Below are 15,810 nucleotides of genomic sequence, written 5' to 3'. Positions count from 1 at the left end.
TGCAAACTGTTCTTCGTGTGTTTTCGCCTCCAATCCCTTAATCATCTTTGTTGTTCTTTTGTGTGCTCTTTCCAGAGTCTCCATATCTTTTTCGTACGGGGGTGACAAATTGTTCTTCTCGTCTTCCAGTTATTCCAGTTACACTTGGAATACTGCAGCCAATTTTGGTCACCTTATCACAAAAAAGATGTTGAGAGTTTGGAAGAAATTCAGAGAAGAGCAACTAAGATGATCCAAGGCCTGGAGACCAAAACATACGAAGAACGGCTGCAGGACTTTGGACTGGCTAGTCTAAAGAAAAGAAGAAATAGGGGAGACATGATAGCAGCATTCCAGTATCCGAGGGGCTGCCACAAAGAAGAGGAGGGGGTCACATTATTCTCCAAAGCACCCGAGGGAAGGACGAGAAACAACGGTTGGAAACTGATCAAAGAGAGAAGCAACCTGGAACTAAGGAGAAACTTCCTGACAGTGAGGACAATCAACCAGTGGAACAGCTTCCCACCAGAAATCGTGGGCGCTCCATCACTGGAGATTTTTAAGGAGAGACTGGACATTAACATGTCTAAGATGGTATAGGTTCTCCTGCTTGAGCAGGGGGCTGGACTAGAAGACCTCCAGGGTCCCTTCCAGTTCTATTCTAATTCTTATGATAAAACAGTTGATTTTTAATGTGTGTAAAAGTTGGAAGCAATCAATATGGTCCAAGGTATCTTTCTGCTCTCCTAACACATTTTATTTAGCAAAAGTTTATTTTTCTTCGGCATGACTATATTTGGGGCTGTTGCCCTTATATCTTTTTCATTCTCAGTTCTAAAACCTCACACTGTGGGGGCAGAAATGGATGCTTTCTCACAAACCAATTAACCAGGCCACTTAACGAACTTGGCACTTAGCTGCCTTCACTCAACAAGCCCCATTGTGTGTGTGTGTGGGGGGGGGGGTTGTTCATTCAAACCCAGCCTGTTAGGTTCACTCAAGTTTACTATATTGTGTAAACCCAGAAAAATAGATTCATTCAAGGACCAGGTTAAGTGTCTGGGTTGAACAGAGCTGTCAAATTCAAACTGCAGCTTTTATATCACAAAGTCCTCTAGCAACGATCCAAAGTATGGCTGGTATTCTGTTTAACCATAGTTTGTTTACTAAACCACAATAGAATAGAATAGAATAGAATAGAATAGAATAGAATAGAATAGAATAGAATAGAATAGAATAGAATAGAATAGAATAGAATAGAAATAAAGAATAGAATGGAATGGAATAGAAATATGGAATGGAATGGAATGGAATGGAATGGAATAGAATAGAATAGAATAGAATAGAATAGAATAGAATAGAATAGAATAGAATAGAATAGAATAGAATAGAAATAAAGAATAGAATAGAATAGAATAGAATAGGATAGGATAGGATAGGATAGGATAGGATAGGATAGGATAGGATAGAATGGAATGGAATGGAATAGAATAGAATAGAATAGAATAGGATAGGATAGGATAGGATAGGATAGGATAGGATAGGATAGGATAGGATAGGATAGGATAGGATGGAATGGAATGGAATGGGATAGGATAGGATGGAATGGAATGGAATGGAATGGAATAGGATAGGATAGAATAGAATAGAATAGAATAGAATAGAATAGAATAGAATAGAATAGAATAGAATAGAATAGAATAGAATAGGAATAGGAATAGGAATAGGAATAGGAATAGGTCTTCTAGTCCATCCCCCTCCTCAAGCAGGAGAACCTATACCATCTCTGACAGATGATTGTCCAGTCTCTTCTTAAATATCTCCAGTGATGGAGTGCCCACGATTTCTGGTGGCAGGCTGTTCCACTGGTTAACTGTCCTCCCTGTCAGGAAGTTTCTCCTTAATTCCAGGTTGCTTCTCTCTTTGATCAGTTTCCAACCGTTGTTTCTTAACAGCTGCCTAGCTTAGCAATTGGCCACCACATTACAAAAAAAGATCTCGAGAGTTTGGAAACAGTGCAGAGAAGAGCAACTAAGATGGTTAAAGGCCTGGAGGCTAAAACATAAGGAACGGTTGCAGGAATTGGCCAGTCCAGAGAAAAGAAGGACTAGGGGGGGACATGATAGCAGTCTTCCACTATCTCAGGGGCTGCCCCAAAGAAGAGGGAGTCAAGCTATTCTCCAAAGGACCTGAAGGCAGGACAAGAAACAATGGTTGGAAGCTGATCAAAGAGGGAAGCAACCTGGAACTAAGGAGAAACTTCCTGACAGTGAGGACGGTCAACCAGTGGAACTGCTTGTCACCAGAAATCGTGGGTGCTCCATCACAGAAAAGACTGGACAGCCGCTTGTCTGAAACCGTATAGCGTCTCCTGGTGGAGCAGGGGGTTGGACTAGAAGACCTCTAAGGTCCCTTCCAGCTCCTATTCTGTTTGACTGAAGACAAATTCTGCTGGCAGTTGTAGTCGTAAGTCGAGGACCGTCCATACACACACACACACACACACACACACACACACACAGAGAGAGAGAGAGAGAGAGAGAGAGAGAGAGAGAGAGAGAGAGACGCAATTTAATACATGCTTTTCCATCTTTCGTGAGGCTCCTGTATGGTTGTTTTTTTTGCAAGAATAGAGCCATTGATTCCTCAAGCTCCTGAACCAATGTGTGATACAGACCCTTAAATAGGGGTCTGTCTGTTGGGTGGCACCAACACCCTCCTGGCTTCTCGGGGGAAGAGTGGGTGGCTTTGTCTGCTGGAGGCAGCAGAGAAGAGGGAGCTGTCTCCACACTCCGAAGCTGGGCTGAAACTCCGGGGGGGGGGGTGAGGTGGGGGTGAGGCCATTGAACCCCCCAGGATGCGTTTGTCATCTCTTGCCTGGGATTTTTCCAGCAAAATTTTTGGGACAGATTTGGATAGATTCCATCTATCTATCTATCTATCATCTATCTATCTATCTATCTATCTATCTATCTATCTATCTATCTATCTATCTATCTATCTATCTACATAGTATCTTATCTATATCTGTCTCTCACATTATATACTATCTATCTCTCACCTCTTATCTCTATATTCTATCTATCTATCTATCTATCTATCTATCTATCTATCTATCTATCTATCTATCTATCACAGTCTGTCTATCAGTCTATCTAGTTATCTATCTATCTGTCATCTCTATATATTATCTATCATCTATCTCTCACATTATATACTATCTACCTATCACCTCTTATCTATATATCCATCTCCTATCTCTCTCTCTCTCTCTCTCTCTCTCATCTCTTATCTATATACTATCTATCTATCTATCTATCTACATACTATCTATCATCTATCTATCTCTCACATTATATACTATCTATCTCTCACCTCTTATCTCTATATTCTATCTCTATCTATCTATCTATCATCTATCTATCTATCTATCTATCTATCTATCTATCTATCTATCTATCTATCATCTATCTATCTATCATCTATCTATCATCTATCTATCTATCATCTATCTATCTATCTATCTATCTATCTATCTATCTATCACAGTCTATCAGTCTATCTAGTTATCTATCTATCTCTCATCTCTATATATTATCTCTCATCTATCTATCTCTTACATTATATACTATCTATCACCTCTTATCTATATATCTATCCATCTCCTATCTATCTATATCTCTCATCTCTTATCTATATACTATCTATCTATCTATCTGTCTTCATCATTACTATCTATCATTACATGGCATGGGTCCGGAATACCTCGGGGACCACCTGCTGCCGGCGTCGACTCCCCTCCGCCCCGTGCGCTCCCACAGAGAGGGCCTCCTCAGGGTGCCTCCGGTCAGAGAATGTCGGCTGGTGGCCCCCAGGGGGAGGGCCTTCTCTGTGGGCGCTCCGGCTTTGTGGAATCAGCTGCCGGTTGAGCTCCGGATGGCACCGGATCTCCGCTCCTTCCGGCGCGGGTTAAAGACCCATTTATTTGAACAAGCTGGCCTGGCCTGATGGGGAATTACTTAGGGTTTTAATACTTATATATATTTTTTATTGTTTTTATTGTGGGCAATAATTTAATTCTTTTTTAACTTTTGTATTTTTGTATTTTTAAGATATGCCCTGTTCACCGCCCTGAGTCCTTCGGGAGAAGGGCGGTATAAAAATTTAATTAAATAAATAAATAAATAAATAAAATAAATCTCTTATCTCTATATACTATCTCTCTCTCTCTCTCTCTCTCTCTCTCTCTCTCGCTCTCTCTCTCTCTCTCTCTCTCTCCTAACCCAAAATTTCCATCAAGACATGTATTTGTATTTATTTATTTATAGATATGTATTTTTATTTATTTATCAAATTTATTGGCCAACCATCTTACTGGAGGGTAACCTTGCCCTATTTTACGACCTTTCTGGCCACAGTCGTTAAGTGAATCACTGCAGTTGTTAAGTTAGTCAGACGGTTGTTAAGTCAATGTGGCTTCCCTATGGACTCGGCTTGTCAGAAGGACACAAAAGGGACTTTGGGACAGTGCAACCGTCATAAATGCGAGTCAGTTGCCAAGCCTCTCAGTTTTGATCGTGTGATCATGCTGGATGCTAAAACGGTCCTGAGTGCCAAAAAAAAAAAAGATCACTTTTTCCAGTGGTGTTTAACTTTGAACAGTCACTAAACAAATGGTTGTAAGTTGAGGACTACCTGTAAAAAAAAGCTGGAGCAATTTGCAAGGGGAGGAAGGCTGAGGAAGAAGAAGGAGAAAGAGAAGAAGGAAAGAAGGAAAGGGAAGCAAGGGGAGGAGGAAAAGGAGGTGGAAAAAGGGAAGGAGAAAGAGAAAGGAAGAAGGGAAAGGAGAGAGAAGGATGAGGAGAAATGGAAAAAGGAAAGTGAAAAGGGAAGTGCAGAAGAGATGAGGAGAAGAAGAGGAGAAGAGAAGAGAGGAGAAGAGACGAAGGAGGTGGAAAAAGGGAAGGAGAAAGAGAAAGGAAGAAGGGAAAGGAGAGAGGGATGAGGAGAAATGGAAAAAGGGAAGTGGAGAAGAGAAGAAGAGGAGAAGGAGAAGAGAAGAGAGGAGAAGAGACGAAGGAGGTGGAAAAAGGGAAGGAGAAAGAGAAAGGAAGAAGGGAAAAGAGAGAGAAGGATGAGGAGAAATGGAAAAAGGAAAGTGAAAAGGGAAGTGCAGAAGAGATGAAGAGAAGAAGAGGAGAAGAGAAGAGAGGAGAAGAGACGAAGGAGGTGGAAAAAGGGACGGAGAAATTAGGGAAGAAGGGGAAAGAAGGGTAGAGGAGAAAAAGGAGAGAGAGGAAAAGATGGGAAGGGAAAAGAGAAGGAAGGAAGATGGAGACAGGAAGAGGAGGAGGAGGAGGAGGAGGAGGGAAAAAGAAGAAGAAGAAGAAAGAAGAAGGAAATAAGAAAAGAGGGGGAGAAAGGGTGGGGGGGGATAGAAGGAAGCCGAAATAGGGAAGGAGAAAGAGAAAGGAAGAAGGGAAAGGAGAGAGAGAGAGAGAGAGAAGAAGACGGAGAAAGAGAAGAAGAAGGAAAAGGGGAAAGAGAAGGGGGGAAGGAAGAAGAGAAGGGGAAGACGGAGAGATGGAGAGAGGGAAAGAAAAGGGGAACGAACACCAAAGCAAGGACGAAGGAGAAGAACCTTACAATAGCAATCCCGGAGATGCTGAAGCTGCAGGAGACGAAGGATCCAGATGTTTGCAGAAAAAGAAGAAGAACACCCCCCCTTCCAGGGGGGAGGGAGGGACGACAAACCACACACACACACCCCACCGCGCATTGCTGCTTGTTCCACCTGCAGCCACAGCCTGTGCACGGCAACTTCAAAATGCCACCACAACTCCTGACCTGCATACTGACGCACCTCCATTCAGGCACAACCACACAAAAGACACCATGGGGGGGGAGGGAGGGGAGGGGGGGTTTCCCCCCGTTCCTGGCCTGGCTCGATAAAAGAATCCGCCCTAAACCCACCCCCACCCCAAACTGAAAAATAAAATAAAAATAAACATCTGACAAAAATCCACTAAAGCGATCACGGCAGGCGGTGACCGATGGGCTTCTCCGGGAAGATTTATCTATCTATCTATCTATCTATCTATCTATCTATCTATCTATCTATCTATCTATCTCTATCTATCTATCTATCTATCTATCTATCTATCTATCTATCTATCTATCTATCTATCTCTATCTATCTATCTATCTATCTATCTATCTATCTATCTATCTATCTATCTATCTATCTATCTATTTATCTATTTATCTATTTATTTATTTATTTATTTATTTATTTATTTATTTATTTATTTATTTATTTATTTATTTATTTATTTATTTGATTTATACACCGCCTTTCTCCTGAAGGACTCAGGGCGGTGTACAGGGCAATAAAAATAAGAATACATTAGTTAAATAATTTTAAAACCCAAATCCATCAGGCCAGGCCGGCTTGTTCGAATAGATAAATAGATTTGAGGCGGGGGGGGGGTGTTTCTTGGCAGGGTGGGGGTGGGGTGGGGGTCAAGTAGCAACCAAATGAAGGGGTACAGACAGGCCAAAGGTGTCGAGTCTTGGGACCAGAGAATGTGGGAATCGCGAGCAGTTATTGATGGCGAGCAGAAATACGGGATTTCCAACCGGGGGCGGGTGGGGGGAACGGAAAGCCAGAGAGACCCAGATAATCCTCCAGTTCCAACGCTCCGTTGAGTGACCGTTCGAAAGTACGACAGCCCTGGAAAAACGGGACCGACGACTGTATTTCTCACTTAACGACCGTTGCACCCTCTCCACCCTCTCATTATCCAAATCTGCTGGGCGACTGACTCGTATTTGTGACGGTTGCAGCGTTCCCCGGGGGAGTCCTGGGGTTTCCCCTCTTGCCACCTTCTGACAAGCAAAGTCAACGGGGAAGGCGGATTCGCTTCACGTCCGTGTTACTGTCTTCCCGATTGCAGCCATTCGCTGAAACAACTGTGGCAAGGGAAGGTCGTGAAACGGGGCAAAACTCTCTTAACGACCGTCTCCCTTAGCAGCATAAATTCTGGACTCAAAACGTCGTCGTAAGTGTCGAGGACTTACGATGGATGACCGCCATTTTTTATTTATTTTTTGCTAAATGCGGAGGTCATGAAATGAGTCACCCTGGATTTCACCATCTTCTCGGCCCCGCTGGTCAAGCGAATCACTGCGGTCTTTAAGTGAATCAGGGTGTCATTAAGTGGAATCTGGGTTCCCCCTCCCCCCCATTAGTGTTGGGAGGGTCGAAAATGGCAATTTTGTGATCCAGGTTGCTGCAACCGTCGTAAATACATGCCGGTTGCGAAGAGCCCAAATTTTGATCATGTGATCTTGGAGATGCTGTGATGGTCATAGGTGTGAGGACCAATCATAAGTGTAAGGACCAGTCATCAGTCTGAGGACCGGTTCGTAAGTCACTTTTTTCAGCACCATCATAACCTTGAATGCTCACTGAACAAAAGGTCATAAGTCAAGGACTATTTGAATTTGTAAGTAATACTGTGGTCAAGGAACAGTAGCGCCTTTGAATTTGTGCAAAGAATACCGCAATTTCGTCTTTTACCAGGACTCAATGCCCTTCCCTCTAAGGTTAGGGGGAATCCAGAATTTCTGATGCTCAGATTTCCCAGTGTTTCAATATTCGGAATAACAGAATTGCACCCGGAAGCAAATCGGCAACCAGTGCAGCTCCCCGCAGGAGAGGTGACCCATGTGCACACCGGGGTCTGCACAAAAACCATGCGGGCCGCTGCATTTTGCACCAGCTGGAGCTTCCAGATGCTTTTCAAGGGCAGCCCCATGTAGAGTGCATTGCAACAGTCAAGATGGGAGATGTATATAATATGTATATGTATGTATATATGTATATTTGTGTGTGTGTGTGTGTGTGTGTGTGTGTGTGTATACACACACAGACACACACATATGTATATGTATGTATATATGTATATTTGTGTGTGTGTATGTGTGTGTGTGTGTGTATATATATATATATATATATATATATATATATATATATATATACACACACACACACACACACACATACACACACACACAATAATGTTTAAACTTTACAAATTATAGAATAACACAGTTGGAAGGGACCTCGGAGGTCATCTAGTCCAACCCCCTGCTCAAGAAGGAGACCCGTACAGAATAACAACAGTTGGAAGGGACCTCAGAGGTCATCTAGTCCAACCCCCTGCTCAAGAAGGAGACCCGTACAGAATAACAACAGTTGGAAGGGACCTCGGAGGTCATCTAGTGCAACCCCCCTGCTCAAAAAGGAGACCCGTACAGAATAATAAGATATGGAAGGGACCTCGGAGGGTCATCTAGTCTAACCCCACTGCTCAAAAAGGAGACCCGTACAGAATAATATTTGGAAGGGACCTCGGAGGGTCATCTAGTCCAACCCCCCTGCTCAAGAAGGAGACCCGTACAGAATAACAAGAGTTGGAAGGGACCTCGGAGGGTCATCTAGTCCAACCCCCCTGCTCAAGAAGGAGACCCGTACAGAGTAACAGTTGGAAGGGACCTCGGAGGCCATATAGTCTAGTCCAACCCCCCCTGCTCAAGCAGGAAAACCCATACCCTTTCAGACGAATGGCTGCCCAGTGTCTTCTTAAAAATCCCCAAGCAATGGAGAATCCTGCCAGAAAACACGTAGTTGGGAGATCGAAATCACCATTCAGCTCGAAAGTCTTCAGAGGGGAAAAAAAAACAAACCCAGGCCTTTTTCCCCCCTGCCCTCCGATTCAATTTGCCTACTTAGGAAGTCATTAAAGAAAAAAACGGGCTTCTCCATTTGACAGCTCCTGGCTTTCTGCAAAATCTAGATTTTCTTTTCTCTCTCTCTCTCTCTCTCCTTACTTAGCCCATTATTCACCGCGCAATCCCTTCGGTGATTCTCCGCCGCTAATTTCGCCTTGTCCACAGGAACAATGCGGCTTTTAGGACGGTATTTAAAAATGACCGCTTGAGCTTTTTATGATTTATCTGTGAATAGACCGCAGAGTCTTTTTCCCCCCCTCCTCTACGTTTCTCTTCCTCCCTCACCCCCTGCCCGCCTTTCCTGACATACATTTGGGGTAAGGCAAAAATGATCCACCCCAGCTGCGGCTTGTTCAGCCGTTCAACCCAGCATTTAAATTCCGAACGTTCCTTGATGTCATCTTCTCTATAAATTATATATAAAAAAAAACACCTCTTGGGGAAAATCACAAGAGCAAAGGCAGGATCCTCCCCCCCCCAGGTCAAATGAATAAATAAAGAAGCTAAAAAGAAGCAAAAAACACTCAAGGAAGAAAAAAAAGAAAAGAAAACGTATCAGCTTTGCAAAGCAAGTTCTGTCTTTTTATTTATTTATTTATTTTCCCTAACCGGGGTTTTGTGGCCTAGGCAAAGAAGTTTTCCATCAGGTTTTTGAGACTTTGGAGACTGGTATTTTTTGAGAGCTGAATACAATGAAATATCATTTTAATGTATGCTGATTAGTGTACATTTAAAGTGGCAATAAGGTTCTATTCTATTCTATTCTATTGTATTCTGTTCTGTTCTATTCTATTCTGTTCTGTTCTGTTCTGTTCCGTTCTATTCTACAATCTTTTTATTCTATTCTATTCTATTCTATTCTATTCTATTCTATTCTATTCTGTTCTGTTCTGTTCTGTTCTGTTCTGTTCTGTTCTGTTCTATTCTATTCTATTCTATTCTATTATTTCATACATTCTATTCTACTCTATTCTACAATCTTTCTATTCTATTCTGTTCTGTTCTGTTCTGTTCCGTTCCGTTCTATTCTACAATCTTTCTATTCTATTCTATTCTATTCCTGTTCCATTCCGTTCGTTATGTTCAGTTCCGTTATGTTCCGTTCCATTCTGTTCCATTCCGTTCCATTCCATTCTATTCTACAATCTTTCTATTCTATTCTATTCTATTCTATTCTATTCTATTCTATTCTGTTCTGTTCTGTTCTGTTCTGTTCTGTTCTGTTCCGTTCCGTTCCGTTCCGTTCCGTACTATTCTACAATCTTTCTATTCTATTCTATTCTATTCTATTCTATTCTATTCTATTCTATTCTATTCTTTTCTGTTCTGTTCTGTTCTGTTCTGTTCTGTTCCGTTCCGTTCCGTTCCGTTCTATTCTACAATCATTCTATTCTATTCTGTTCTGTTCTGTTCCATTCCGTTCCATTCCATTATGTTCCGTTCCATTCCGTTCCATTCCGTTCCATTCTATTCTACAATCTTTCTATTCTATTCTATTCTGTTCTGTTCCGTTCCGTTCCATTCCATTCCATTTTATTCTATTCTATTCTATTCTATTCTATTCTATTCTATTCTATTCTATTCTATTCTATTCTATTCTATTCTATTCTATTCTATTCTATTCTATTCTATTCTATTCTATTCTATTCTATTCTATTTTCTGTTCCCATGTGAGAATCCGGCAACCAACTAATAGCTCTTTCATCTTCTCAGTTACGCTGTCTCCACCTGTCACATGGCTGTCAAAACTCAAAGCCAGTTGGTATCTGGATCGTACAGCGGTGTGCGAAGCCTCAAAATCAATTCACCCTTACCGCTGACTTTCTCTTCATTTCGCGTCAGGGCAAAACAGCCACTCACACGCCACCGAGTGAGAGAGACAGGGCCCTTTGCACGCCCCCCCGCACCCCGCTCGCCCTCTCCCCAAAATAACCTGCAGTTCGTTTATCATTGCCCTCAAGGCTGCCAGCCATATGGCCATTCCAAAGGAGCAGGAATTACAGCTGAATGGCCCTAAGATGCGGGTGTAAATGAGCACTTATGCGTCTTGCCCCAGACCGTGTGAATGGGGAATATAATATGAAGAATGGCTGCGGGACTTGGGTTTGGCTAGTCTGAAGAAAAGAAGAAATAGGGGAGACATGATAGCAGTGTTCCAGTATCTGAGGGGCTGCTACAAAGAAGAGGTGGTGGTAGGGGGTTGTCACATTATTCTCCAAAGCACCAGAGGGCAGGACAAGAAACAATGGTTGTAAACTGATCAAAGAGAGAAGCAACCTGGAATTAAGGAGAAACTTCCTGACAGCGAGGACAATTAACCAGTGGAACAGTTTGCTTCCAGAAATCGTGGACACTCCATCACTCGAGATTTTCAAGAAGAGGCTAGACAGTCACTTTGTCTGACATGGTATAGGTTCTCCTGCTTGAGCAGGGGGCTGGACTAGAAGACCTCCAAGGTCCCTTCCAGCTCTATTCTATTCTATTCTATTCTATTCTATTCTATTCTATTCTATTCTATTCTATTCTATTCTATTCTATTCTATTCTATTCTATTCTATTCTACAATTTGTCTGTTCTACTCTACTCTACTCCTATTCTATTCTATTCTATTCTATTCTATTCTATTCTATTCTATTCTATTCTATTCTATTCTATTCTATTCTATTCTATTCTATTCTATTCTATTCTATTCTATTACCCCCAAGGTCCCTTCCAGCTCCTATGCTGTCCTATTCCTATTCCTATTCCTATTCCGTTCCGTTCCGTTCCATTCCATTCCATTCCATTCCATTCCATTCCATTCCATTCCATTCCATTCTATTCTATTCTATTCTATTCTATTCTATTCTATTCTATTCTATTCTATTCTATTCTATTCTATTCTATTCTATTCTATTCTATTCTATTCTATTCTGCAGGCAAAGGCAACAATAGGCAGCAAATTCTGATGCCTTGGCAAAGAAGATGACGAAACGGTGGACTTCCTGGTGAGCCACCGCGAGGAGATCGCCCGGGCTGTCTCCCCATAGTCCTCAACTTACAACCATTTGTTTAGTGACCGTCCAGTTTCGTGACAGTTTTGTCTCATTTTATGACCTTTCTTGTCAGCGCAGTTAAGCATATCCCTAAAGTTGTTCAGTGATTCGTTCGATCATTAAGCGAATCTTGTTCGCTTACCCCAACAGAAATTTGGGGGCTTTAATTGTGGTCATACATCGAGGACTACCTGTCCTCCACGTACGACCATTCATTTAGGACCGTTCCAAGTTACAATGGCCCTGAAAAAAGGGACTTTGGAACCTTTTTCACTCTTCTGACCCTTGCAGCCTCCCCCGTGGTTACGTGATCAAAATTCAGGAGCTTGGCAACTGACTCGTATTTACGACGGTTGCAGAGTCCCGGGGGTCATGTAATCCAGTGGTGGATTCAAATATCTGAACAACCGGTTCTATTATGGGATGCAGGCCTGGGCCTCCAATGCCTAGAACGGACTTCCGGAAGTGGCATCATGCACTTCCAGTGGGCCATTCTAGGCCTGGGAGGCCTCCTCCAGGCCTCTGATGCCTAGAACGGACTTCCAGAAGTGGTATCCATGCACTTCCGGTGGCCCGTTCTAAGTCTGGGAGGCCTCTTCCAGGCCCCCTGATGCCTAGAATGGACTTCTGGTAGTGGTATCCATGCACTTCCGGTGGCCCATTCTAGGTCTGGGAGGCCTCCTCCAGGCCTCCGATGCCTAGAACAAACTTCCGGAAGTGGTATCCATGCACTTCCGGTGGGCCGTTCTAGGTCTGGGAGGCCTCTCCTCCAGGCCTCCGATGCCTAGAACAAACTTCCGGAAGTGGTATCCATGCACTTCCGGTGGGCCGTTCTAGGCCTGGGAGGCCTCCTCCAGGCCTCCGAGGCCTAGACTGGACTTCCAGAAGCCAACCAGTTCTCCGAATTCAGGCAAATTTACAGTAGTTACCGGTTCTCCCAAACCGGTGCGAAGTGGCTGAATCCCACCACTGTGTGATCCCCTTTTGCGACTTTTGGACCAGCAAAGTCACTTAACAACCTCGTTCACTTAACAACTGTGTTGCTACCTTAAGAACCGCAGTGATTCGCTTAACGACTGTGGGCTCAAGTTGTGGTCGTAAGTCAAGGACTCACTGTATTTTAAGTAGACTGCCGGAGAATGAGCAATGGACAGGCCTGGTTTTCAAATGCAGCTAATATGGAGAGATGACGGAGCGGCTTTCAGAGGAATGAAGATGGGTTGTAGGGAGGTGCCCTGTGTCAGCACCCTCCAGATGTGTTTTTTTTTTAAAAAAAATCCTGAGATCAAATCTCCTTTCGCTGGCTGTTGCTCCAAGCGGAAAAAAACCCAAACAAACAGCCAGATGTTGTAGCCTGATGCTCTCTGTCCCCTGATCATGATGCCAGCACATGGAGAAATCAAGATAAGCGCTTTTTTTTCCCTTGGTAGCTGCTACTGAATGTCTTAGCACATACATTCTGCCAAAAACCTAAGAGAGGAAACATATTTTATAGGTCGTCTCTTCTTCTCTCTTATGCCAAATAGATGATAGACAGGCAGATAGAGGGACAGACTAATTGGACGGATGGATCGATGAATAGATGGATGCCAAACAGACAAGACACAGAGAGACACACCATCTAATGCCTTTTTTGGTTTTGTTTCTGTATTTAATATCTTAACGTTTATTATTTTAAGTGTAATCCATCCAGAGTTCCTTTTCAGAATGAGACAGGCAGCATATAAATTAGATAGATAGATAGATAGATAGATAGATAGATAGATAGATAGATAGATAGATATTTAGACAGACAGACAGATTAATGCTGTCTAGACCACAGGTCTGCAACCTGCGGCTCCGGAGCCACATGCGGCTCTTTCAGCCGTCCCCTGCGGCTCCCAGTCCTCTGCCACGTGCAGTCCAAAAAACAAAAAAGTGGGACTAAAAAAAGTTCAACCAATCAATTCAAATATGCAGGGTAGGTGCATATCTCGCCTTGGCTCCACTCTTCAGTCAAACCCTGTTCTGCACATGCGCGCAGGTACGTGCATGCGCACACAGTTTTTGCGGCTCCCAGTTTTTCCTTTTGTGAGGGAACCGGTTCCGAGTGGCTCTTTCACTGTTTCAGGTTGCTGACCCCTGGTCTAGACCGATTAATATATATACTGCCTGCTATGTTGCTATTCTCCTGGAATTCAAAGCATTTGCAATCCAGTACAGTAAACGCAGCCAACCCCAGAAGTTAGTAGGGATTAGCTGTAGAACTGGGTTTAAGTTTTCTCCCTGTGTTACACTTTGATCAGAATTGCAATTTCCATTCTTGTTTTCCAAACAATATCACCGTCCCCTTCTTCCTATGTTCTTGTGATTTGTATATATCTCTCCTGTCTTTTCTCAACATTTTTTTTCAACTTCCTTAAAACAACAACGACAACAACAACGACAACAAAAACAGTATTAACTCCGGATTCCTAGAACGATTTAATGAAGGATGATTTTTGCTTTTCAGGGAGATTGTCTTTAATTGGAATTCTCCCCCCCCCTTGCCTTCTGCATCTGTAACTGTGTTCAGCAGGTGTCTGATTGTGTTTTATTCTTTGGAGGGACCTCTAATTACCATGTTGCTTTTTCCCTTTTTATCTTTCAAAAGAGAGAAATGGCTCTCTCTTTGGAAAGTTAAAAAAGGGAAGAGTAAGGCAGTAATGAAAGATACCTTTGCATCCCCCCCAAAAACAGGAACTGACTAATTAATGTGCTATGTTGTAATGCTGCTATTTTTTTTTAAATTTTAATTCCATTTATATCCCGCCCTTCTCCGAAGACTCAGGGCGGCTTGCAAGCTTAGCAGTAGCCTTCATTCTATGTATATGCCTGCTTATTAGGGCTTTCACACACACCCCAAGCGGCATTATTACAAAGTCAGCTTAATTGCCCCCAACAATCTGGGTCCTCATTTTACCCACCTGGGAAGGATGGAAGGCTGAGTCAACCTTGAGCCTGGTGGGACGCGAACCTCCACTAATTTGCAGGCAGCTGGTGTTACTTAAGGAGGCATTAGCCCACTGCTCCACCAAGGCTCTTTATCTATCTATCTATCTATCTATCTATCTATCTATCTATCTATCTATATCTTTATCTTTATCTATATCTTTATCTTTATCTATATCTATATCTATATCTATATCTATATCTATATCTATATCTATATCTATATCTATATCTATATCTATATCTATATCTATCTATCTATCTATCTATCTATCTATCTATCTATCTATCTATCTATCTATCTATCTATCTCTATCTCTATCTCTATCTCTATCTCTATATCTATATCTATATATTTATCTATCTATCTCTATCTATCTATCTATCTATCTATCTATCTATCTATCTATCTATCTATCTATCTATCTACACACACACACACACACACACACACACACACACACACACACACTAATTAAGTTAGTAGGGGACCTTTCCTTGAATCAACTCACATCAGGTAAACACTAGTGAAGCATTTTATCTGCAGGCAAGTATTGTTGAATAATAAGTAGCTATATCCAGTGTTGTGCAAAACCGTCATTTAAATGTAGTTCCAGTTCACTTGATTATAGAAAAGCAACGTGGCTTTGGAAAGAAACCCAGCAGTCCAGTTATTGGAATTACAGTGCTTTTATAGGATGTAATTCAAGAAGGAAACTTGCTCTTTTCAATACGGGGGTTTCTAGATAACAGAAATAACAGAATCGCAGAGTCGGAAAGAACTTGAGAGGTCATCTAGTCCAACCCCCTGCACAAGCAGGAGACCCTATACCATTTCAGAGAAAGGGCTGTCCACTCTCTTCTTTAAAAAAAAACCTCCAGTGTTCGAGGGCCCACAACTTCTGAAGGGAAGCCATTCCACTGATTAATTGTTCTCATTGTCAGGAAATTTCTCCTTAGCTTTAGGCTGCTTTTCTCCCTAACATAACAACAGAATAACAGAGTTGGAAGGGACCTTAGAGGTCTTCTA

This window comes from Vipera ursinii, assembly GCF_947247035.1.
Source record: "Vipera ursinii genome assembly, chromosome: 3".
Lineage (NCBI taxonomy): Eukaryota > Metazoa > Chordata > Lepidosauria > Squamata > Viperidae > Vipera > Vipera ursinii.
Note: the sequence above shows the minus strand (reverse complement) of the source record.